Source organism: Anas platyrhynchos, chromosome 2, assembly GCF_047663525.1.
Source record: "Anas platyrhynchos isolate ZD024472 breed Pekin duck chromosome 2, IASCAAS_PekinDuck_T2T, whole genome shotgun sequence".
In the NCBI taxonomy this organism is placed as follows: Eukaryota; Metazoa; Chordata; class Aves; order Anseriformes; family Anatidae; genus Anas; species Anas platyrhynchos.
The window spans coordinates 80,219,751-80,243,689 of record NC_092588.1 but is presented as its reverse complement, the minus strand read 5'-3'; the positions used below and the strand labels follow the sequence as shown (position 1 = coordinate 80,243,689).

Sequence of the window (23,939 nt, the reverse complement as noted above, 5' to 3'; positions counted from 1 at the left end):
GGTAGGATAGGGGAGGGGAGTGTAGGAGTGTGTAGGGTAGTATAGGGGAGGGGAGTGTAGCAGAGCGTAGGGACAGGGACCATAGGGGAGGGGAGGGTAGGATAGGGGTGGGGAGGGGAGGGGAAGCAAAAGAGGGGAGGGGAGGGGAGGGGAGGGGAGGGGAGGGGAGGGGAGGGGAGGGGAGGGAAGGGGAGGGGAGGGGAGGGGAGGGGAGGGGAGGGGAGGGGAGGGGAGAGGAGGGGAGGGGAGGGGAGTGCTACCATAAATAAAATTGCCAAATACATGACATTTTGGATCTGGAGCCAAATCTTTGTGTTGCTGAAGGGACGCAAGACACAGACTCCTGATGGCTCTTGAACAGGAGGCGTTTATTGCCCTTTTTCACTACTACATGTCCTCTCCCCGTAGCCCCACGTGCTGTCCACGCGCCCGAATCTATCATACAGTTGGTCAGAGACCCTCAGACACGCGCCTGGAGCCAGCCAGCAATTGCCCACTGCCCAAAGGTCCTCTTGAACACTGTAGCCAATTCTTGATCTCAGCCTCGCTCAAGGTTTTGTTTCTACCGCTTGTTTCCTCATTACCTCTAATTCAGGGACCTGCGAAACAGCGCGAAGCCACCTGAAAAGTCCCTCCCCACGCGTTGCCATTCATTCCACAACCTGATTTATCGTTGCCATCCGCGCATTGCACAGTGCCAGGAAAGGTTTGGCGTGCACAGAGGTGGCTGAGGATTTTCAGAAAGAACTTGCCTTAAGAACTGCATCAAGACTTTTGCTGGAAGGCAAAAGATCGGGGGACTGATTAACATAGGGATGGCAGCTGAGCAAGGGAAGCATCTTCCAAACTTCCAAATATTGCCTGGATACAGAACTACAACTCCTCTGCTCTCCGCTTAGGAGTTTCTGTCACCTGCTTAGGAAGCAGAAGCAGTAACATGGGATTTAGAGGATCCAGCTGAAGCGTCAGTGCCAGTTAGAGGAAACCATCAATGTACGGGGTTTGAAGAGAGTTGGACCGGTTTTCCAAGGAACATGGACTAGTGCTGCATATATATGCAGATAAATATCTCTACAGCTGGCTTGTATCAGAACTAGAGTGGCCATCAGGACTAGGGAAGCGGTTGTCCCTCTGTGCTCGGCTCTGGTGAGGCCGCACCTCGAGCACTGTGTTCAGCGAAGACCTCGAGGTGCTGGAGCGTGTCCGGAGAAGGGCTCTGAAGCTTGTGAAGGGGTTAGAGAACAAGTCTGGTGAGGAGCGGCTGAGGGAGCTGGGGTTGTTCAGCCTGGAGAAAAGGAGGCTCAGGGGAGACCTTCCTGTGCTCTACAGGAAGCTGAAAGGAGGCTCCAGAGAGGTGGGGATCGTTCTCTTCTCCCAAGCCCCAAGTGACAAGACAAGAACAAAAAACCTGAGGTTGTACCAGGGGAGGTTTCGGTTGGTTATTACAAAAAATTTCTTCACCGAAAGAGTTGCTCTGGTGGGTTTACGTGGCAAGGTTTTGGTAGCAGGGGGCCATAGGGGTGGCTTCCGTGAGAAGAACCTAGAAGCTGCCCCTCATTAGAGAACGGCTCCACTGCTGGCCAGAGCCAAGCCAAGAAACGATGTCGCTTGTTCCTCTGTGAGAGCATATTGAAGAAAGGAGGACAAAAGTAACAACAAAAAGCTGTTTCCCAGGGAGAAAGAGAGGAGAAGCAGCCCTGCAGCCCCCCAGGTGTGTGCAGCAGGAGGGCAGGAGGCAGCAGCAGTTCCCCTGCGGGCTGTGCAGGGAGAGGCCCCCGGTGGAGCAGGCTGTCCCCCTGCAGCCCATGGGTCCCCCATGGAGCAGATCTCCACGCTGCAGCCCCCCCGTGGGTGGAGGAGCCCCCGGTGGAGCAGGTGGATGTGGCCTGGAGGAGGCTGCGGCCCATGGAGAGCCCCCGCAGGGCAGGAGCAGGCCCCGGGCCGCAGCTGCAGCCCCCCCGTGGAGAGGAGCCCCCGCAGGAGCAGGGGGTCTGGGGGGAGCTGCCGCCCAGCCGTGGGGGACCCGTGCTGGAGCAGTTTGCTCCTGGGGGATGGATGGATGGATGGATGGATGGATGGATGGATGGAGCCCGTGGGACGGAGCCGTGTGGGAGCAGTGCTTGAGGAGCTGCTGCCTGTGGGCAGCCCCTGCAGGATCAGCTGGGGAAGGACGGCATCCCGTGGGAGGGACCCCACGGGGAGCAGGGGCAGGGAGGGACCCTGAGGGAGCGGCGGAGACAAAGCATCATGGACTGAGCGCAGCCCCCGTTCCCCATTCCCCTGCGCTGTTTGGGGGGGGAGGACATAGAGGAGAGTGGATGGGGGGAAGGAAATTTAATTAATCTCCCTATACTGAGTGTGTTTTGCCCATCATAATAATTGTTGAGTGATCTCCCTGTCCTCATGCTGGGATGTTTTTAACAGGTCTCTCACCATCCCCTTGGCTCTGTGGAATGGTATCAGTAGGACACGGCAGACTGAAGATGCAGCGATGTCTGGCCTGCTGGTGGAAACCCTCATATAGCTGGTCAGCTATTGTTGCTGACCCAGAAACGCACAGGTGCTCCACAGCTGACCAGCTTCTTTTTCTGCAGTCCATCACAGGAACAGATCTATCAGAGCATGTTTCTGCAGTGTAGACATGGCCAAAGAACTGGGAAAATAAAAGGGATATTAGGGCAGGTGGCCATAAAAACAAAGTTATCTAAGACTATACATAACCATCTACTGCATCAAGCTTCAACTTCAAAAATTACGTAGGTATGTAGCACCTTTCTCATGAGATGATAACATCTGTGAGTAACCCTCACCTTTTCCAGATTTGCTTTCTGTAAAAAATAAGAAATGGTTTAAAAAATGACACACTTTTTAATCAGACAGTTTTCCTCACAGTTGAATAGCCTAACTACAGTTGACTTCTTGCTATGGTGACTAACCAGACAGGCCAACCACCTCGACAGAAATTCTCTCAAAATAAAGGCAGGCCCACATGTAAAATTTCCAGCAGAGTTGCAGCAAGCAGCTCCAGTCTGTGATTTAAAAACAGAAGTTGTGGGAGGCAGCGACATGCTTTTGCAGTCATTGTATATTTTGTTTAGGGGACTCTTTACAAACTGCCTTTACACAAGGAGCACTTTTCAAGCATTTTACTAGCAGAGAGGTTCTGATGGAGATGTCTTGCTCTAGCAGAAGCCCCCATTCTCTTCTCCCTCCCACCCCAAGCAAACATTATCAGATGGGATCAGAAGTATCTTGCTTATTTACTCTTCATCTGGACAGACTCTATCCAACACCCCAGAAACTCCTTCAGAGACGATACAAGGCATCAGTCTACAACGCAGACATGTCAGGTAGTTTTCTAAGGACAACAGCCATCCAGCATCCCCACACACTTAGGAAAAAAACGGGGAAGGGAACCAAATCCTTCCCCAGGAAAAATGAGAGGTGACAGGAGATGCAACCTGCTTCCTCCTGCTCATCTCCCTCACTGTGTTCTCTGCACAGGTGGCTTTGGGGAGCATGGTAGAGGGTGCAAGTTGCGGAAGGAGGAGAAGCTGCATTTCTCACAGCTGAATTATCATGAGCCTGAGCTGAGCTTCATGAATTCACTCAGCCTCCAGCCCTGGGCCAAGTTCAGCTGCATCTGAGGTCTAAACAAATGTTTTGCATAGCTGTAATATCATTTTTTATTTCAGCTGAGTCTTTTTCCAAGGCAGGAACTGATTCCTCCCCTCCGCTTGGCTGAAGAAAGGCTTTAAGCTGTGTTTGTTAATGTATTAAAAGGGATTTGCTCTGTTAATTTTCACAAATACCACGTCCCTTCTGTGGGCATATTTATTTGTACAGAAACAAGAGTGTGATCCATCTAAGGAACACAGAGGCTCTTTTTTTTTTCATCGTGTCCAGATGAAGTGATCAAGATCTAAGAGTCGATGGATCTTATTTCAAGCGGACAAAAGCACAGTGAGATCTAACAACTGGAAACTTAGCTTGGAAATAAGATGCAATTTATTTTATTCATCACAAAGCATTATGAGCAATTAGCTTCTAGACCAAACTACCACTGAATTACATCATATCTTCATTTCTGAATATTTTAATTAAAACTATGTGTTTTTCTACAAGGTACACTGTAGCTCTAACAGGCTACAGGGCTGAAGCAGAAATTACTCAGCATAATGCTATGACCTGCATTATGCAGGTCAGGCTGGATGATCTAATAGTCCCTTCTGGCCTTAAATCCTATGAATTATGGATCTAGGGTGCCTTCCCTGGAGAGCTCCAAAATGGTTGCCAGCACCAGGGCGTGATCCACTCCCGTACAGCAGCGTGTCCCTCAGCATCCCCAAAGCTCTGTTATCTGCATTTGGTGGCCATCTCTGCAAGGATGAGCTTTGCCCGTTAGGGAATTGAATATTTCAGAAGAACAGCTACCAGACTACGTGGAAGAATTTCCCTTTTACAGAGCAAGAGTGGAGTGGCATTATGAGGCCCCATAGTCTGAAGGCCTAAAATCCCTCAGGACTTCTGCCTTCCCTGCAGGAACATCGTGATGGATGGATGGCTTGGTGTGATCCTAGCAGAAGCAAGGTGACCCTGGGTAACAATATGGTGGTGAAACAACCTCCTCACAAAACCTTTTTCTTCACAAAAAGAAACAATCTGACAACCTGCTCCACCTTTATACAGTACAGGCAAGAGACAGGAGCAAAGGCCTGGGCCCTCCCAGGTACTGCTAGGCCAGGGAGCACCCTGTAAATACAAGAACATGCCCATACAGAAACATTCACACGTACTAAAACACAGGGATTGTCACAGTGGAGAATAAAACAGTGAGGTGTGGGGTGCTCTGGGGGAAGGATTTGCCCCTGAAGATCAGCTGGGCACAGAGGGCCCGAAGACCTCCAACACATAGCAGTAATGTGCCTGAACCCAAATGGTTTCCAGCAGAGCCAAGAATGGCTTCAGGGGCCTTTTCTGCCTGATAATGTGAGTTGCTGGTCAAAGTCTCTGCACCACCAAATTGGTGCAGAGACAGGCTTAGTGCTTTGAGGCCCAGTTTCCATACTATCTAGACTCTTCAACTACCTGGCAGACCTTTCAGATAAAGTAGGGCTGAGTGCTCCACTACAAACTTTAATAGTGAAACAAGTGTGTCAATGCTTAAAACAATTGTAATTATGGTAATTTCTAAGGGAACCTAATCACTGCAGTTATCAGAACTGCTGAAGTGAGGTTTGAGAGCAAAGAGCAGGGAATGACCCCCCAGTGCATCATCCCAGGCCTCTGCTCTAACAGCACGCAACTAGGCTGCTGCTCACACCAAAGCAGCTCACATAAATCCCTGGAGGCACCCCTCCACGGCACTCATCACATCACAGATCTCCTAGGGATAAAGCAACCGCAGAATGAGCCTGAATGCTGCTCTGCAAGAGCTTTATCCAAACTTGCTGAAGACGATTGTACCATTAACTGCATCACTTTTCCAATCAAGCCTGTAGCAAGTATTTTCTAACACGCTACTGCATTGTTCTTCGTGCCCTTTCTCCCCATGAGCAGTCACATGGCTCTTTAATAGACGGTTTACTACTCAGTCTTGCTTTGACCTGAGGTAGCATTTTCAGCAGGCACACATCATGTGAGTAAGCCAACAACCTAACAGGCGTGTGATTTGCTGCTACTCTTGTTAAGCAGAACAGAGAGCACCCTCGTTTTCATAAAGCACTGCCAAAGAGAAAAAGTCTGGAAGCCTTTGCTCTGATCAAAGAATTCAGCCTTAGGTATGCTGTGAACCCTTCTGTAACCAAGTGAAAGAAGAGAGTTGAAGGCCTTTGCTTCATTGCCGAGCCTTTTTATCTCCTTTCTGCAGAGGACTTCCTGCTTCTGGAAAGGACTGGGTCCCATTTCTTATCTGCGGCAGACTGCGCTAGGACTGCCTTAGAGGAGTTACGGGGGTATGAGGCAGGGGGGAGCTATCAGAGCATCAACTGGGATAGGGTTTAATGTTTCAGAATCATTGCGCTGAGCTTCTTCAAGGCTTGGGCAAATAGATTGAACATAATACTAAAGGGTATACTGAAGCGCTTCTTTAAATGAGGAAGAAAATCCCTCTGAGTTCAACAAAACCTATATGCTTTGTCTCAGCCCCCTTTGTGCAAGGAGGGGGTCATCACCAATATGCCAGTGACATGCTGAATTAGGGACTGTGAAAGGCACAGCTACCACACTAGTGGAGCTCTATAAATATCTTAAATAAAAACACATGGGCAGACACATGTAGCTGAAGGAGTTTGTACTTCAGTGGGCATAAACACGATATACCAAAATAATTAAATTCATCCCTCAGAAGTCTCAAAACTAATTGGGTAAAGTCTCCCCATTTCATCCTCTCACATTTTATATAATTATGATCATTCAATACGTCCAGTTTTTGGAAGCATAATATTCTGCAGCTCCTTCTCTTCCCCTTCTGCATCCAAAAAACAGGCAAGAAAAACAACAGCTAAGTCTGAGCACAGTTAGGTCTGCAATATGCCACTAGCTTTCCTCCACACAGTTCCCCTTAAGTCAAACCAGCTGATTAGCTCCGAGATGCCCATCTCTGTAGAAGCTTTTCCCACAGCCAACAAAAAAGGGGAATTGCTTTTGTGGTTGCCTGAATCAGAACAGCACTTCTGGGATTTTTTCATGCTCTCTCCCTGTACAGAAGAGTCAACATAATAGTGCAACATGACAAGATGTTGAGCCACATTGCCAAGACAACTTGCACACTTTGCATTTTTCCTATTAGAGATGCATCAATGATTCTGCACGGAAAGAGGGAGAGAGAAGGAGAGGGAAAATAATCCAGAGCAGTCAAGTCCAGCCCCCAAAGCCTTTGTGTTTTCATGTTTGCATCAAAATGGAGTATTACAATACACTGATGATTTGTAACATTCAAGTGTTGTAATAGATCTTGCTCTTTATTAAGACTGTTTTCCTAAGAAAAAAGTACACAAATACAAACAAACAAAAAACAGACCAAAGGATTACAAACTGCATAGCTTTCTCTACTAGCGACCTCATGCTAAGATGAGCAACGGGAAAAAAAAACAAAACCTTTCAGATCCCTCCTCCTAGCTTTTCTGAAAGTTATTCCCCCAGACTGCAGCACCAAAAACTGTAAGCTCCATTTCTTTTCCTTACACTAGGAATCGATATGCTAAATTATGAAGGCTTTGAATGCATTTTCAGACTTTTATTTTTACGCTGAACTTAGTACTGATTTTAGGGAGGTTTGTTCAGACTTTTTGATATAAAAATATATATATATTAAAACTTAAATAGGTGGATACCCATGGAGCTACTATTTCTGAAAATACCTGTAAGAACTACTACAGTAAAACATGATTCCCCTACCAAGTACCTACCTGAGTTAGATTTTATATGACTTTGACCCGCTAGGAGGAAAGGGCAACAATTCACTACTAATATTGTCATCCAGCAAGTGGAACGAAGAAGGAAGCTCTTTGATCAAGAGACAGAACAAGCAAATTCCATCTCTGAACATCTTGGAGGATGAAAATTTGATTTATTGCCAGGGGAATTGTTCTTGTATTTTGTCTTTGTACCCTTCTAGGTCTGGTCTCTCCCCAAAGCCAATGCAAAGAGCAACAGCAGCTAGAAACAGGTCTCCCTTTCTCTGAAAGCAGCCTGCCAGGTGGGCTCCTGCTGTAATATCTCTGGTCAGGACTCCCAGCTGGCTCCAGGAAGCATGCAGAACCATGCCTTTTGCTGATCCAAGCACCCCAGGTGCCTGCTCTGGACCCAATCAACCAGACAGCAAAACTGAATTTGGGTTATTGCTCAATAACCCAAAGTCTAAACTTGCTCCCTCACTGAAGGGCATCAGGGCCACCACAGTCCTCTGTCCCCACTGCATCCTGCAGAGGAGCGGGGACTCTGGAGAGGTTTTGCAGCCCATCCTGTGCAATGAACCATACCTCATGAGGAGCCCTGAACCTTCTTGCAGCCCTCAAGACCTTTTAATTTGCAGTGAGTGAGAAAGGAGATGTCCATCGCTGAGAAACACTGTGCCCAAGGTGAGCCTTTCTGGCTGCTCCAGCATACACGAATCCATTTGTTCACAAGGTGAAGGCAGCTCATTTTCAGCCTTTTTAATTGTAAGTGCATTGTGAGATTATGGGAAAGGAGTGCTGTATGATTTCAAATGGAAATTCGCTTGATAATTATAAATTAGAAAAATATCATTACCCTCACAAAGCATTTAACCATTACACAAACTACCGCTCTATTATTCATCCTAACACAATCAGCTTAAAGCCTCAAGGCCAGTAAAAAGGTTCACTCTGGGTGCTCTTGTTTTCAAGTAAATAACAAAAAGATATCTGGATTAACTTCCCCCTCACACACACACACACACACACACACACAACCCTCAAGCTTTTAAGATGCTGCTAATGAGCATCATGGTTTTAATAAGCCATGAATTGTACTGCAGATGTTTGCTCTTAAGGGCCCACAAAACCCATTTGTTGCATGACAACCTATGCCTAGCACCCCGGCAGAGATTATTAGCTTTACCATTTCATTGCCTTTCTGAGGGAACTTCTCTAATCCAGTGTATTCTTTTCATAAAGGTCACATCGGGAAAACTTGCACATTGCAGAGCTGTGTTACCATCTACAAATCAAACCTCGGCTGCAAATCATGAACATCGCACCTATCTGAAAAGAGCAAACACATGTACGTATAGCAATCTGACAAGCCAGTCCTTCATACCCGCCTTGACAACTGATCCAAGCGATTTGCATCCATTATAGGGACGCAGGAGAAAAAAGGACGGAAGGTCACAAATCACCTTCCAATGCAAAGCCCCATTTTAGCCCCAGAAGGTTCGTATGAGATTTGCCAGACGTGCTTGGCAAGAAAAGGAGAGCATTTTTCAGTAAAAGGGGAAGTAATTGGAGGCTTGTTTTTGAAATACAGCTCAGTGAAGAGCTACCCTCGGGTTGGAATTCTGACTCCTGCACTGAACCGATCAACACATTTTTCCACAGAAACTTTCCTGCAAAAATAGCTTTTCCTCTGATAAGAATTTAAATACAGAAACTAGGCAAAAGAGAGCTACTTTTTCAGAAGAAATCACTTTTCAGCCAAGCATTTTTCTCTTTAGCCTTGCTTTTCAATTAAAGCTGTTCTTCCAACTACTTTTTTTAAAGATCTTAAAGTGAACTCTGGAAAGGCTGGGCTTTTGGGGAGGAGAAAGGCTTTTCATTAGATTTTCTTTTTAAAAAAAGAACAAAGAGGTTGATAATTTGTCAGAGAAAAATCCTTTACACTTCCACCAGCTTCACTATCATCTTTTTTTTTCTGATTCAAAATAGATTAAAAAAAAAATAATAAAAAAGCTAGTCTCCATGCTCTTCATACTCCTTAGAAGTATTTTTTTTTTTTTAATATGCTTTAAGTTAGCCCAAACTGCTACCTCTAATCAGCAGTCTGGGGCCCAGACCTGATTTCGGTTCTTTCAGTAAGATTTCCGAGATGGGCTCTGCTGACGTCAAGGAGTATTTTTGTCACTCGGTTCCTCCGGGACCAGGACGGGGAATAAGGGAGATGCATTTTAGGCATTTCCAGTCTGGCACAAGGGATTAACTGAAGCAACAAAGTTAGGAGCGTTCACCCTCTGCAGCTTCAGCAAGGGCAACCAGCACAGCCTTGGGATTATTGGGTCCATAGGGCCCAAGTCCTGTGGGAACCTTTGGGCATGTGAGAGGGACAGGAGGAGAACTTGTGTGCAATCAGACCTACAAAAACCTAGTCTGAGCATGCAAAGCTCAAGGAGATATATGCTTGGCAGATACAGCAAGCTCTTTCCTTCTGCTGCCTCAGGAGAGCCCGTCAGCCTATACCCTCTTTTTCAGGCAGCAAAATGTCATCGTCTTGGCAGGGGACAGCTGTGTCCCAACCATAGCAGAGCTGGAGAAACTTCTCCTCAAGGCCACCAGATGAGTGCTGGATGTCCCTCACTTCTGTAGGAGTATGTTTGCCAAAGGTACCAATGTAGGAAAATCCCTGCAAAAGCTGCAACACACTGCTGAAAGGGGCATGACAACGAGCATAGGATTTGTCTTGTATTAACTACGGTAATCTCAGCATCTCCTCTGTAGCTGGCTGGGGTGGAGTCCTGAAAATCTAAAAAAACGTGAGCTAAGCATTGCACCACCTTGGAAGACGCGTCCTCGGATCACCCTTCGGTTGCATTCATGCATTTAGGCTGTGTGCAATGTTTGTGGCAAGCTACCAATTATCAGTCATAGAAAGAGTTTGTAGTGTTAACATTTCTCTTAATGCATCTTGTATAGAGTCACACTACACTGTTTTCATATGTAAACGGATGCAGCCGGAATCCAGGAATGAGGTAATTCTACAACAGAAATGTCCACTCAGTAACCTGAAAGGGGGGGAAGGTGAGAATGAAGCAATATAAGCCCTTACAGACCCATAAAAGATTCCAGGGGTAAGTCACAGGCAAGGAGCAATCAAACAAGAAGGTTCTCCTGTGTAGAGAAGAACAGGAACAAGGTGACCATAGCAATTTTTCTAAGAGCCACCTTTAAGAGGCAGCAAAAAGCACTCCAGAATATGCCAGCCCTGGCAGCAGCAGCTAACGAACTACCCTGAAGAGCTAGCTGGGTTGCAGGAATAGCTGAAAAGACTTTTTTTTTTTTTTAAAGTACAATCTTAATTGTTTTATTTTATCTTTTATTAACTTTATCCTAGTATCATGTCTACACTCCTAAGTAAACATCCTTCATCCCTCAGCCTCATCTAGTAAAAATGCTGACTCTTGAGCAATGTGAAGCAACCAGGGTTTCCATTCCTACTGGGCTGGAATCAGAGGAGGAGTGTGCTTTTGCAATAAACAACAGCTGACAAAAGTACTCCCTGGGGTATCATGAAAGTAGCAGCACAGACTTCCACATAGCTACTAGGGTAGAGAGGAGGAACCCTGCTCCAACAACAGCAAGGCGTGGAGCCTGCCTGACATGCAGTAGGAGAGCAGGAACAAACCTGAGCCCAACTGGTTCCCAGCTTCCCTGACATCGGTGCCAGTGTAGGGATTTACACCAAGCAAGGCGCTGGTCCTGTTCTTCCTTACAGCTCAGAAGTCTTCATATTTGCTGAGGTTGGGCTAGGGGGCAGGGACATGACATCAGCACCCTGAAATGTTTAAATAAATGGAGGCAGCAGCATGTTGAAGTACTGCTTGTTTCTCTAGAGGCTTTGCCAAAAAAAAAAAAAAAAAAAAGACTCTTGTAAAAAAAATGCTACATTGGAAAGTTTGAAATATAAACAGCTGCTTTCGCTGACTTTCATCAGTGCAGCCAGGCTGGGCTGCCTAATCCTGGGGTAGCAGTGCTGATAAATGCTGTTCAGACAGGCAGGTTAGATCAGATTTTCCCATGAGCTCATTCAGGACGGTTAGCTTTCATGGGCAGGCGTGTTGTTATCTCTTTTAACTGCCAGCGCTTGAAAGCCAGCCCTGGTTTTCAAAGAGTCAGTCCCGAGGAGGAGGAGGAGAAGGAGGAGAGTATCTTTCATCACGAACCTGACACGGGTGAAGCCGAGGTTTGACTGACGCCACAGGAGAATATATCACTCACTGTCACACAGAGCCAGGCTGTTTTTGACAGTGATGAGCCTGCTGCAGGGCACCTGGGGGGCATCTTGGGGTTTTCACCCAGGGGAATGCAGCAGCAGTGGGTGTGGAGCCAACCCTCTGCACACCTGAGTGCATCCCAGCACGCTGGGGAGTGGGTCTGCCCATTGCAATTTGTTACCCTAGAAGCTCCAGAGAGAAAGGATGTGCACCTTTGCACATGTGTTGCTCACAATACTGTACGAGCTGCAGTTATTAACATCAAAAGGCAGCAATACTTCCAGCTGGCTACCTGCAGGCCCTCAGGTGTGCTCATCCCAGCAGCATGGTCACCTCCATGGGTGGTTACATACCCTCAGCTAGAAGGCACATTACAAAGACATTACCTGCCACAGAAACAACATGAAGGTGAAATATCAGTAAAGCTTAAATACAGTAGTACAAATGATCAGAAGATAGCTTTGGCAGGACTGTGTCTGACAAGAAAGCGTTAGCCTAAATCTTATCTGTCGGGAGACATAGAAAATTTCTTCCAGTTCTGCTGCTATTCAGTTTCCCAAGAAGCATGGCTCCAGTTATGAGCAAATGATTGCTACAGGAGTGTTTCAACAGAAAGAGATAACAGCAAAAACACGTCTGCAGGCTCACAGGGAAAAATGAGTCCATCAGAGCCAAAGATGGAGAAGTCCCACAGAAGAGTTGATTAAAGAGCATTTTGAAGAATATTATGTAAGCCCCAATGTCTGACATTACCTCAGCATTTGCCCCATGTACTGTCCTCATGCTGATCTTCATAACATCCTTTGTAGCTGAGGGCCGGGAGCTGCCATTCCTGTCAAAAGACATTTTGTGACAAACTTGCTGTGGGCATTTGACGGATGTGTCAGAAGTGCCCAGAGAAGTGGGAGGGAGGTGACATTACTGCTGTTGCAGGAAAAAAAAAAAAGTGCAGATGATGAAAACTGCAACTGTGTAAACAGCATTTCTGTTGAAAGCAAAAGCAAACTCCAAATGAAAAAGCGGTTTATCGTGGGGAGCAAGCATATAGAGTGAAGCCCGAGGAGTCTGCATGCTCTGCTGGTGGTGCACCTGAGGAGATCATCACAGAGCCTGGCCAAGGCCTGCTGCCTCCCAGCAGAACAGGACCATGGGCCTTTTTGCCTTTTTTTCTTGCTTGTCCTTCCTTGGGGAGATCCCACCTCACCTGTGGTGTCAGCCCAGCTGGGATAATGTCCTTCTGTCAGGGTTTGTTGTTGCCCAGCGAGGAAGGCAAACCTCATGTCTTAGGCAGAGTTTGGAGAGGAAGGCCTAGACTTTTGTCTTCACCAGTGGAGAATTCATGTCACTGAAGGTGCCACTGGCAGCTGTCCACACCAAATCATGGCTTCCTTGAAGAAAAGGAGTAATTACAGCTGGGCGTTGAGAGAGTGCCTGAAACCTGTGTGGCCAGGCCCCAGCTGCAGGCCCTGAGTGGCTGAGGGAACCCCTGGCAGAGGCCAGGCCCCAGGGACAGGAGCTCCCTTTCTTTTCCAGGCTCCCTCCATCCCAAAAACGTGACCTGAAGTTCAGGTCTTCAGGGCTTCCTGCAGATATTAAGGGAGTTGGTAATGAGGAGAGGGATCAGCCTTGTTTTGGCCAATTTGGACCACAGGGTTCAGAGGGCTGCATCCTCAGGGGCAGCATTTGCCCGAGGGAAGGTGATTTGTGGAGATGATTTGCACCAGGGGCACCAATTTTCTTTAATCTCAGCTCCCAAGGGCTGCAGGAGGGGAAGGGCAGGCAGAAGACAGGATCATTAGCCTGTGTCCTGAGGAGAAAAGACCTCTTCCACCTTGCTCTGCCTCTCTCTCTCAAAGGTGATTTTATCTCAATTCAAAGGAGTCTCAGAGGTATAAGTCTCAGAAATAACTGAATTTCTACAAGCTTGATGAGACACAGTGGCTTGGGAGAACAAGAGATCCCAGGAAGGAGCAGGTGGCCAAGAGTGGGCACGGCCACATGGTGGGTCAGCAGATGCCACCCGCCTGCTGTCCCCTGCCTGGGCTCACACGGAAAAGGGATGACAGCACCCAGTGTCTCTCCCACCTCATGCTTTGGCGTGAAACATCTTTGTGCAGAGCCAATTCCTCAACCAGATGATGCATACGGTGGTCAGGGTGATGAGTCCAGCCTCCTCCAGGAAGGGCTGCCCACCCAGGAACGCGCTCTTCGCAATGGTGCAGGGAAGAGAAAGGCTTAGAGCAGGTAGCAGCATGCCCAAAAGTATCTATCCTGAGAGGATGTGGTGATCCAAAGCATCATTAAGATACCCTTGAGAATTAAAGGTGTAAAAGGTAGCATTTGCAGACCGTATGTGTCAAACCTGAAGCACATGGGATTATCTTTGAATTATGCATAGGAGGGAAATAAAAGGAAATTGATCTCATGATAATATAATACTTAGCAGGATAATGTCAGACAGTACAGAAAGTGCTGGGGAGGGGAAACAAGTTTTAGAGGTTTTTTCCTTGACTGTTTTCTTCCTGCAATTGAAACCTGAGGAAGCCAAACACACAAACACTTATATATGTTGGTAGTTCACATGAGATACCAGCGATACAGAGACAACCCGGCATGTTGGTTGGGGGTTTTGGTTTCCATGCTGTAGATGCAGACTCAACATCAAATTCCATGGCTGTAGTTGAGTAGACTTGATGCAGAAATATATGGTAGAGGACCACAGCAGTCCTTCAAGTGTTAAAGGTAATTCATCGGTCAAAAAATGCGAGTAAGCTAATTGCTTTCAGTTATAACTAGGTAGGTTTCCTGCGATATCTAACAGACACCTGCATACTCACCAGTTCTCCTGGTCTGTTGATGAGATTAAAAACAAAAAGTGGGGAAGGCAACCAAAAATCCTTCATTTTTCTTCTGGGCATCACAAAGCAAAGAAGGAAAAAAAACAAAACAAACAAAACCAAAAAAGCAAACAAACTGATGCAAGCCCTTCTTTCGCAGCCCATGTTACAGATTTCTTCAATTAAAACAGACCCCACAAGTGAGTAAGCACCTCCATCAGAAGACATGCAGTTTCTGTCATTTCTGACATGACTTACTAAGTTTGCTTTGCTTGCGGTACTTGTTCCTATGCATAGCTGGTGTAATTGCTCTTACTGAGCAGTGGGGCATTTTTCTCTGTGGAAAAAATCAATAAATATTTAATTCATAAATGTAAGAGAGGTGATGAGCAAAAATATTCAACTAATAAAGATAAATGGCTTTTGTACTCATGAAGGCTTCTTATTAAACAGCCAGTAGAAAAAAATGTCCCTGCTGGGCAAAGAGAACAAAATAAATTGTAGACTTTATACTGCAAACACAGCATTAAGAAAAAAATAAATAAATAAATAAAGGAAAAGAAAACAACATTAATGCATCATTAAGGTTGAGCTTTTAAATCTACAGAAGCCAGCACAAACATGAAGGAAGGTTCCTGTGGCAACGTTAATTGGGACTTATTGTGGACCGTGTTATTGATGATTGCATACATTTAGTTGCATAAACAAATTGCCAAAGCTGTATCCAACTGGAATGCAAATGAGGGATGTGCAGCCATGTGGCTTCTCCTGTGTTGAGAAACCCACCAGGTAACAAATTTAGCAGTCATAGCTGATAGGTTGCCTGCAGCTACACACACACATACATACATATGCATGTGTGTAAGCAAAAGGCCAAAAAAATAAATAAATACCCAAACCAGTCTACCAAATCTTCAGAATACATCTTCTAGTGATTTGTGTTTATTTGCAGGCAAGTTAACAAAGACTGTGGCTAAGAATGCATTCTTTCAGTGAACACATAGTTTAATTTGCTTCATCTGTTGTATCTGCAAATGGTGAAACATGACAAGAATGCAACATTCCCAGAGTCGTAAAGTACTTCTATTTAGTCATTTCTACGGCCAGATGAAAACTTTGTGTTATTTCATGTTCCGTATTGCCAATAAAGCTGCAGCTGAGCTAACACATCCCAGCCCCTCTGCCTGTTTTCCAAAGCAGAATGTCCTGGGGACATATTCTCCAAATTGCCTGCAAAGCTCTGGAACAACACAAAAACAACCCACAAAAAGACCCCATCCATCCTGGCTGGCTCATCCTAGGGCTACGCTGGAAAGGCAAGCATCTGTCTCAGCTCCAGCAAATATTATTACACAATATCAGCACAGATGATAAAAACCTGGGAAAGATCCTTTAAACAATGCTGTGGGGTTATTATGGGAATTGCTGCCTTTCCCAGAGACCCCAGCTTAGATCAGGTTCCCACTGCACCCATTACAGAGGCAGCAATGGGAAATTACCACTCATGTCCAGGCAGGCTATTAACCTTGGGGAAAAAGGGTAAGGCGTGGGTCATCCTGTCAGATGACTCCCATTTCACAGGTGAAGTGGTGATGTGTGCCGTACCTCCTACCAAAGGCTGTGGATTTCAGTGGGAATTATGGTGTCGTGAAGTTTTGTTCAAGATGAAATCAAGTGCAAAAAAGTGATCCCAGACACTTCATCAAGTTGCCTGAGGCCACATGCTGTGACAGCAACCAGAACAGAGTCCAGAGCTGCCCATTTCCTCACTACTAATCGGCCTCTTTTCCACCTCCTTGTGCCTCTTCTTTTATCAGAAAAATGATGGCATTGCTCATGAAGTGCTGCATCCTCTTTGCTGCTTTTGTTTCCAAGTTCCCCAGCGTCTGAGCATAGGGTGAGACAGATAACAGGGACATTTTGCTTAGATGATTTAACTAATCTCATGGAAATGTACTCAACAGTCTTGGTACACATCGTGCTTTCACCTACATAATGGCCAAGCCAGCTGAATATTGCTTTTTCCAAAGATAATAGCATTTTATGCATCGTTCTTTAAAGCTTTTTGTGCTCGCACACCGAAAAAACAGCTTCAGCTGAGGAATAACCGAAGTCAGTATACTTTGTCTCTGTCCAGGTAATTGTGTGTCCGCCTCCCATGTTAGCTGAAGAGATTGTGATGATGATAGGACATCATTAAGATGTCTATTTTTTTCCCCTATTTTTACTTTCAGAATATGAAATGGAAAACTGCAGTTAAACATTTATCGTTACATCTTTTCTGGCTTATATGAGAAACGCTGGCTGCCTCCGTTATCATGCATATGAGAAGCAGGAAGAACTTTGCAGGCAAGACAAAACACAGAACTGGTTGAAAAAGGCAGCACAGGCAGCAGCTCCTCAAGAAGTGCTCCCACACGGCTCTGTATGACACCCTGCAGACCCTTGCAACTACACGAAAACAAACTTTTGGGTCACAACATAACTGTCCTTCTAATGGGTGATGCTTCAATGCAAAAAGAACACTCTAGCGAATGATACCTTTGGAAAACATGATCTTGCAGGGGGTTACAAATAAGAATGGAATTTAATTCATTTCACAGTACAGTTGTGCAAAGGTGTCTAGGGATAACAGGCTAGGCCTGTAGAGCCTGGAGAAGGCTGAGAGGGGAATCTCCCAGTCAGGAGCTACTTGTGATTCTTCCAACCAGACGGGAGAGCTCCTCCTCTGAGCGAGGAAGCAGAGAAGCCACAAAAAAACAACATCGAGAAGGTGGCAGGGGGTAGTGGAGGCCCTGCCCCTCCAGAAACACTGCGGCGACCATCTTGTGGCACAGGGAGCCCAGGCACAGGATGAGGAGGGGGCTGGAGGGCAGGCCCTGTGCCCGAGGGGTAGCCTGTCTCTCTGGCCGGCAAAATGGCCAGGGAGAGCCATCCCCAGGAGAGGGGCCCTCTTTCCCCCGACCCTCCTCCTGCCTCGTGAGGGCATCTTTCAGGCCACCGACACCTCTCCCAACACAGCCACGTCTGGCCATGTGCTGGCCACCGTCACAGAGGCTTCCTGATGTCACAGTGGCATCTGCCCCCCAGATTGTTCCAGGCCCTATAAAAGGCCCCTGCACAGGGCCCGCTGCTCGCTGAGCTTCCAGGCCCTCTTACAGACATCATGGATGGCAGGAAGAGGACCTGGAGCGAAAGCTGCCCACGCCTGCGTGGGTGCGGAGAGGATGCGTTCCTCAAAGCGAAGAGAAGGCGGCCACAGCTTGTGACGAGGAGGCGGAGGACCGGTGCCTGTGGCAAAGGAGCAGTGCGCTGCGCTGCGACTCGTGATGCGGAGCCCATGGAGGTGGATCTGCCTCCGGATGAAGACCTGATGGAGGTAGATCCACCTCCAGATGAGCCAATGGAGGTGGATGCTCCACCACACCTGGGCTGGCACAATAACAACGTGCCCGGGCTCCATGCCAAGTACCACCGGCGGCATCACAGGAGCACCAGACCTGCTCCATATTCACGGCCCGGCCTCCGCCCCTCAAAATAGCTGTAAGGCCATCCACAGCCATCCTGATGGCTTGCCTGCAGGGTGGCCTTTTTCCCGTCCCCCATCCTCCATCCCCCACCCCCACCTCGTCCAGAGGTGTCATCTCTTCTGCACGGAGTCATGACGAGTGGACGAGAGGGGACTTGGCTTCCTCTGGGATGCTGCACCAGGGCGGCAGAAGGAACCCCTCAGAGAGCCACGGTGGACCTTGGGACCTGGAGCTGGCAGTGTCTCTGTGTGAGGACAAGAAGGCTGCTCCAAGGCTGCTTGAACAGGAAGCCGCACCTTCCATGGCAAAGCACAAAGAAGAGCAGCAGATCAGCCAAAGCTGTTAGGGGGACAGCTGCTCCTCTGAAGAAGCAGAAGACTTCACGTCTGCCGGGAAGAAGTGCTGGAGTGCAGCGTTACTGTTCATTCAGAGAAGAAAGAATAAGAGCTTCATTATGAGCTCTTCCAAGACCAAGCAATAAACAGCAATAAAAAAAAAATAGCAATAAAAAAAAATAACAGAAAACCACTTTCCTCTCTTATTTGGGGACAATATAGTAAGTGCGCCTGGGCTCCGGCGTCCCATTCCGGTCTCCCTCAAAGAGGAAAGATCCTGATGGGTGTGGAGTGGGCCCAGCTGACGGCACTGGAGGGAGTGAGGGGCCAGGGCACACGGCATACAGGGGCAGGCTGAGGGAACTCCTGTGGTCAGCATGAAGGAGAGGAGGCTCAGGGGTGGAGCTGACAGCCGCCTCCAGCTGCCTGCTGGGAAGGGGGAGTAGGGAAGATGAAGCCTGAGGCTTCCCAGTGGAAAGGCAAGCACCCCCAAAGGCCATGCTTGCAGACAGAGACATCCCAGGGGATAAAAGGAGAAGATTGTCACTGGTGCACTGCTTCAATTCTGAAGCAACCAACCCTTAAGTTACACCCTTAAGGGAACCTTTTGACTATTTGTCTATCTACAATAGACCTCTTGATCTATTGGCTTCTGTGGACTTTGGGAAATTCCTACAGATTTTGGTCGTGTCTTACATCCAAGGTGTGTGTACACAGGGGCGTAAAATCTATTTTACAGGGGCGTAAAATCTATTTTGGTGCATTAAATGGCTATGGAGAAAGTTCTAGGCCCCCTCCCCTCTGACCACAAAAATACGGCTACTTTCATAAGGAGTTGTATGTTATGCCGTTTGATCATCGTTCGCTGTCTTTTGTTTCCGTTATAAGGGGAAAGTGCTGAGGGATTCAGGTATTTCTTATGCAATCCTGTTGATTCTGCACAAAAGAGAGAAAGAAGTACAAAAGCCTTGAAGATCGAATCAATTCAGAGATAATTTCCTTATTATTTTCTAGCTAGCACTCAAGCCTGTAAAGAGACATTTCAGCCATTATCTCAGGATCCTATTTCCAAATTTTTTTCTAGCTGTCTCCTGGTTACTCTGGAAAATGCACACTCCAGGAACAGTATCTTACTGCTTAGATCTGAATTTGGGCCCTAGAAATCTTTTTTTTTTTTTTTTTTTTTTTTTTTTTTTTTTTTTTCCACCATTCCCTTCTGTTTTTTGTTAATCACCCAGGGCTGGTGTTTTAGGGGTTGAATCCACTCATTTCCATTTTTATTCAAACAAAGGAGATTATTGGCTTCCTGTGGATCTCCTGAAAGACACCTTCACTTTGCCATGCTTCAATAAAGCTTCACCTGACCAGCATCAACCTCAGACGTGTTTTAAGAGATGGTATCAGCAGAAATAAAGAGGGAAAAAAAGGTCAAAAATCATCCCAAAAAGCAAAGAACATGTAACAGAGGTGTACACAGGTCGGTGCTAATGTAAAAGGGCACGGGGATCATTGTGAAGGTTCTGTGCTTCACAATGCAAATGCAAAGCAGCCGTTGCGTTTACCTATCTGCTGGAGAGGGAAGCGGTAACTCAACAAGCATGTTTCTGACAGGGACAGAAACACAAATATTCTCCTTTAAAAAAAATTAGAAGGAAGAAGCAGTGGGCTCCAGCTGTAGTTCTGGCTTGCCAAAATTCTCTTAGGCACATGAAACTTGAAGAAAGTTTGTTACATGGAGTCCAAACACAACTTCATCAGAACGACCCTGATTCAGACCTTCAGCTTTTACTAACACCCGTGGTTCAGAGCAGCTTTTTTCACCTGCAGCTCCAGGAACTTCCAAAAGTATTGCCGGAAAGGAGCTTGTGATGAAGCAAAGTTACAGGATTCCTGGTTGGTATCATACGGTGGGTGCAGGACAAATGGTGGAGGAGAGTTTTGCAAAACAAAATCACTTTGTTGCTCTTGTTGGGTTTAGGTTTTTCTTGGCCTCATTCCCTTTCCAATTAAGCCATTTAGTGAAAGCAATATTTGGCCAAAGCAGAAGGAGATTTTCACTGAATAACCATAAAATATTTAATATGTTTCTGTTCCCCCAAATTAAAAACAAAGCAGAACAAAATGCTGTTCTGAAATGGGCAGCTAGGTTAGCCTTCTGCTGAAATACCTCCCTTGCTTGTCCCTAGCCCGAGGAAAGCCAGCCAACAGACAGCTGAGGATGCTCCGTCCATGACAAGCTCTGATTACTCTTGCTTACTGCCGCCTCGCTGCAGTGGATGCTCCACACAAAAGATTTTCTCTTTTATAAGCTCCCCAAGCCAGACTCAGGTCCTCCGGGTCCCCTAAGCACTGGTCTAATTCAAGTGCAGGAGCAGTTTCCTGAAGCGCAGAAAGGGCCCGGCTCTGCTCCACGGCAGTCAGCAGAGCCAGGTTGGTTGGAGGTAAGCACACGCTGAAGTGCTCGGCTGGATTCTTGCCGAAACTGTCCATCTTTTACAGTTAATCATTTATCACCCTGCTCATGTGCTGGTAGGCACGCTTCAGCCTGCAAATATGTAAATTGCTTTCATAAAGCCCCACGCGCTGAGCGCAAATAATGCTTCCTCAGCCCTTTGCAGGAGTTCTCCCGTCCTGCGACATCGCAGATAGATCAAACAGCACTTAGGGCTGGCAAGGAAGTTACTGCTCCGTTAATTAACCAGAATCATTACGGCGTTCCTAGCCTTAATAGCGAGGCGCATTCGCAGGCTTGCAAAATAAAGGGATAAATAATGCCGCTTAGCTCTCACCTGACAAGCACCACGCATCTCGCCGTTAGGAGCGTGCACATCGATCCATCTTAGATCCATCAAAAGAGTGAGGATGGGAGCAAGCTGTCAAACGCGCGATGAGCACATCTGCATAACTGTGGCACAGATTAAGTTAAATGACTTTTATTTATTGGGAGCGAGGGTGTCCGCAATGTATGGTAAGGTAATTCCCCCAAACATCAGTGGCTGTTTTAATTTTTCCTTCTCTTGCTGACGTTAATTGCTGTGAACCACGGGGGATGTCACCTCCGCTGGCTTGCTTCCTGCGTAGGAAGCTTGCAGCTCCCATGATTTTGCACAAATTAAAATCACCGCGAGGAGAGAAAACACAGGTGAAACCATCGGCTCCCAATACATTGTGTGTTGGAGTGACAGGTAGCAGTGGTGCCTTGCTGATACAGAGCCTTAAAATCTCCATCAGCTGTGCTTCCATGGATTGCAGAGCCAGTTATCACTCTGCACTCTTGCCCATGGGGTCTTGCACGCACCCGCTGAGGAAAAGGCTGTTTTTCCCCAAACATCACACGGTTTTGCAAGAAATGAGGTACCACGAAGGAAAAATGTCAGAGTCTGTTCCCCGGCTCTGTAGAGCAATTTCGGTAAGAATTTATCCTCTGCCAAGCAAACTGCCTGAAAAAATAAATGCATTCAGCCACTTTCTCTAAGAGGAAGTTTGAGCACTTCTCGACGTGAGTCATATTAAAATGAATTAATGCTGCCAGCTGGTCTCCCAAGCATTAATTGGAAAAAAAAAATTAAACTCCAAGATTTAAGAATCACGTAAAAAAAATCCTGAACAAGCAAATAAAAGAACTGAACACACCCCATGGGCTGCAGGGAGGCGCTGGTCCTGGCCAGGAGGAGGCACAGGGTGGGGATGAGACCGGGGGGAGACCACCACACACTGCACATGGGGGCAGAGTTTAGGCAGGGCTCACTGAGAGACTGTTTTGGGACCAGCAGTGAAATAAAGGCCCCCAAAACAAAGGAGTCTTGGACAGTGTTTTGGAAGCCTTGCATTGGATTTAGGTCCTGGATAAAGATTTGGCTGTCGTCCCAAATACTAGGAGGCTTTCCTTCAGTATTTCATTCTTGAAAAATGACCCGCACGCTTTGTTTCTGCTTTCTGCTTTAAATACCAGCCAAATGCCAAGTTACATTAAAATAAGTTTGTGTTGTCTTATAGGTGTTAAGGGAGGTTACAAGAGATGCAGAAAAAAAACCTTTACGTGGGAAAAATGTATGGTGGCTAAACGTTTGTTTTCCTTTCACAGCAGGTCAGATGTAACGAGCTTCCTACTCAAGGCCAGTGATGGAAAATATCCACTCGCTTCTGGAGATGTGGTGAGATGGAGACACAAACATCTGAGCCGCTAAATATAGCTCTGGGTAGCGACTCTCTGTACAGTAAGTTCTAGTGTCCCTTAATATGGAAATTGATACAAAAATAAAGCGGCAGTATTTTCAAAGCCTGACTCTGCTCACGTGTCTCACTTAGACAAACACCACCAAATTTCAACCCCGGCTGAAATTACTCCGCAGCTTTCCCTCTTGCTCTGTCTCACACACCACAAAAGCAGAATAATGATGTCCAGCACAAAAGGCCACGTCTATTGAGATACATACAAAAGGTTACTCCGCAGGAAGTCAATATGAGAACTGCACTCGACGTGCCTTGTCCTTCAGCATTTGGGCAGCAGCAATAAGCTACGGTTAATTAGAGGAGCTTAGGCCTTGGCCAGAGATTTCCCCTACCCTAAATGTCAGCGGCTCGATTTTGCAACGCTTGTTCCTGAACACGTCCTTTGGATCGGCTCAGGTCTGCTGGAGCTTGGGGTTGGGCTTGGGAAGGCTGCAGCCCCCCGAGGAGGAGGAAGAAGAGGAGGCAAGGACAGTGAAGGGCTGGATAGTGACGTGTGGCTTTCCTGCACTTCTCCCATCTTCCTGCATGGCAGAAACGTTGGGCCCGGCGGTGGCAGTAAGGACACGAGCGAACGCTAACCCTGTGTGTCTGCCTCCTCTTATGCAACGCTGCAGGAAATGAAAAGGAAAAAGGCATTTGCTCTTATGATTTGCCTGCAAAATAACTTGCAAATTAAATGAAACCCCTTTTCCTTTATTTCCAGTTGATGCTATCACTGTCGAAGTTAGAAAGTTAGGGAGCTGGCTGCCAAGCACGAGTCAATAAATGGACGAATGAAGAAAATATCGACAAGCTTGATTTCAAAGGTCACGGGAATGGGACGAGTGCCACGCTTTCAGCATTTTCCTTTCCCTTTTCAGCCCTCCCAAATGCCCACACGCTGCACCCTGCCCCAGGGCTGAGGAGGGAGCCCCCGCAAGAAGCAGCTGAAGCTGGAGCTGGATCCAGCCCTGGTGTCCCTATAGTGTCTGGGGGACTCTTTCCTGCCTGAGGAGGGATTTGCAGCAAGAGCTCCCAGCCCTCCCCTGGCCACCACAGCTCACAAAGCAGCTGCCCAAAGACAAAAGAAGTTTCAGTTTCTTGCCTTCAGGCTGGCTGAAGCTGTGGGAGGATGGAGAAGCAACTGCCCAGCCACTGTGATGCACTGCATGCCTCAATACACCCTCCATGCTCATATCCTCTTTGCCAAAAGCATTTTTTGTGAAGCAACTCTCACCACCCCAAAGCATAAGATACGGCAAAAGGGATTGCAGGATTCACATGGACAGAAAATTCTGCAAAGTGATGAGCTTCGATCCCTTACAGACCAGCTGGGAGGCAAAACGATGCTTGTATCTTG

The 23,939-nt window shown here is 46.9% G+C and overlaps 1 long non-coding RNA gene across 2 annotated transcripts; it reads right to left on the bottom strand.

Moving 5' to 3' along the window:
* Positions 1-3,449: 3,449 nt before the first annotated feature.
* On the bottom strand, positions 3,450-13,212 carry LOC140001937 (uncharacterized). Of its 2 annotated transcripts, none has more exons than XR_011807751.1 (3): positions 12,870-13,212; positions 12,419-12,497; positions 3,450-12,051 (listed from the first exon to the last, which is right to left on the bottom strand). It is a non-coding gene; the product is annotated as an uncharacterized lncRNA (long non-coding RNA). The 2 variants fall into 2 exon arrangements; XR_011807752.1 differs by lacking the exon at positions 12,870-13,212 and adding an exon at positions 12,755-12,826.
* Between the last annotated feature and the right edge of the window lie 10,727 nt (positions 13,213-23,939).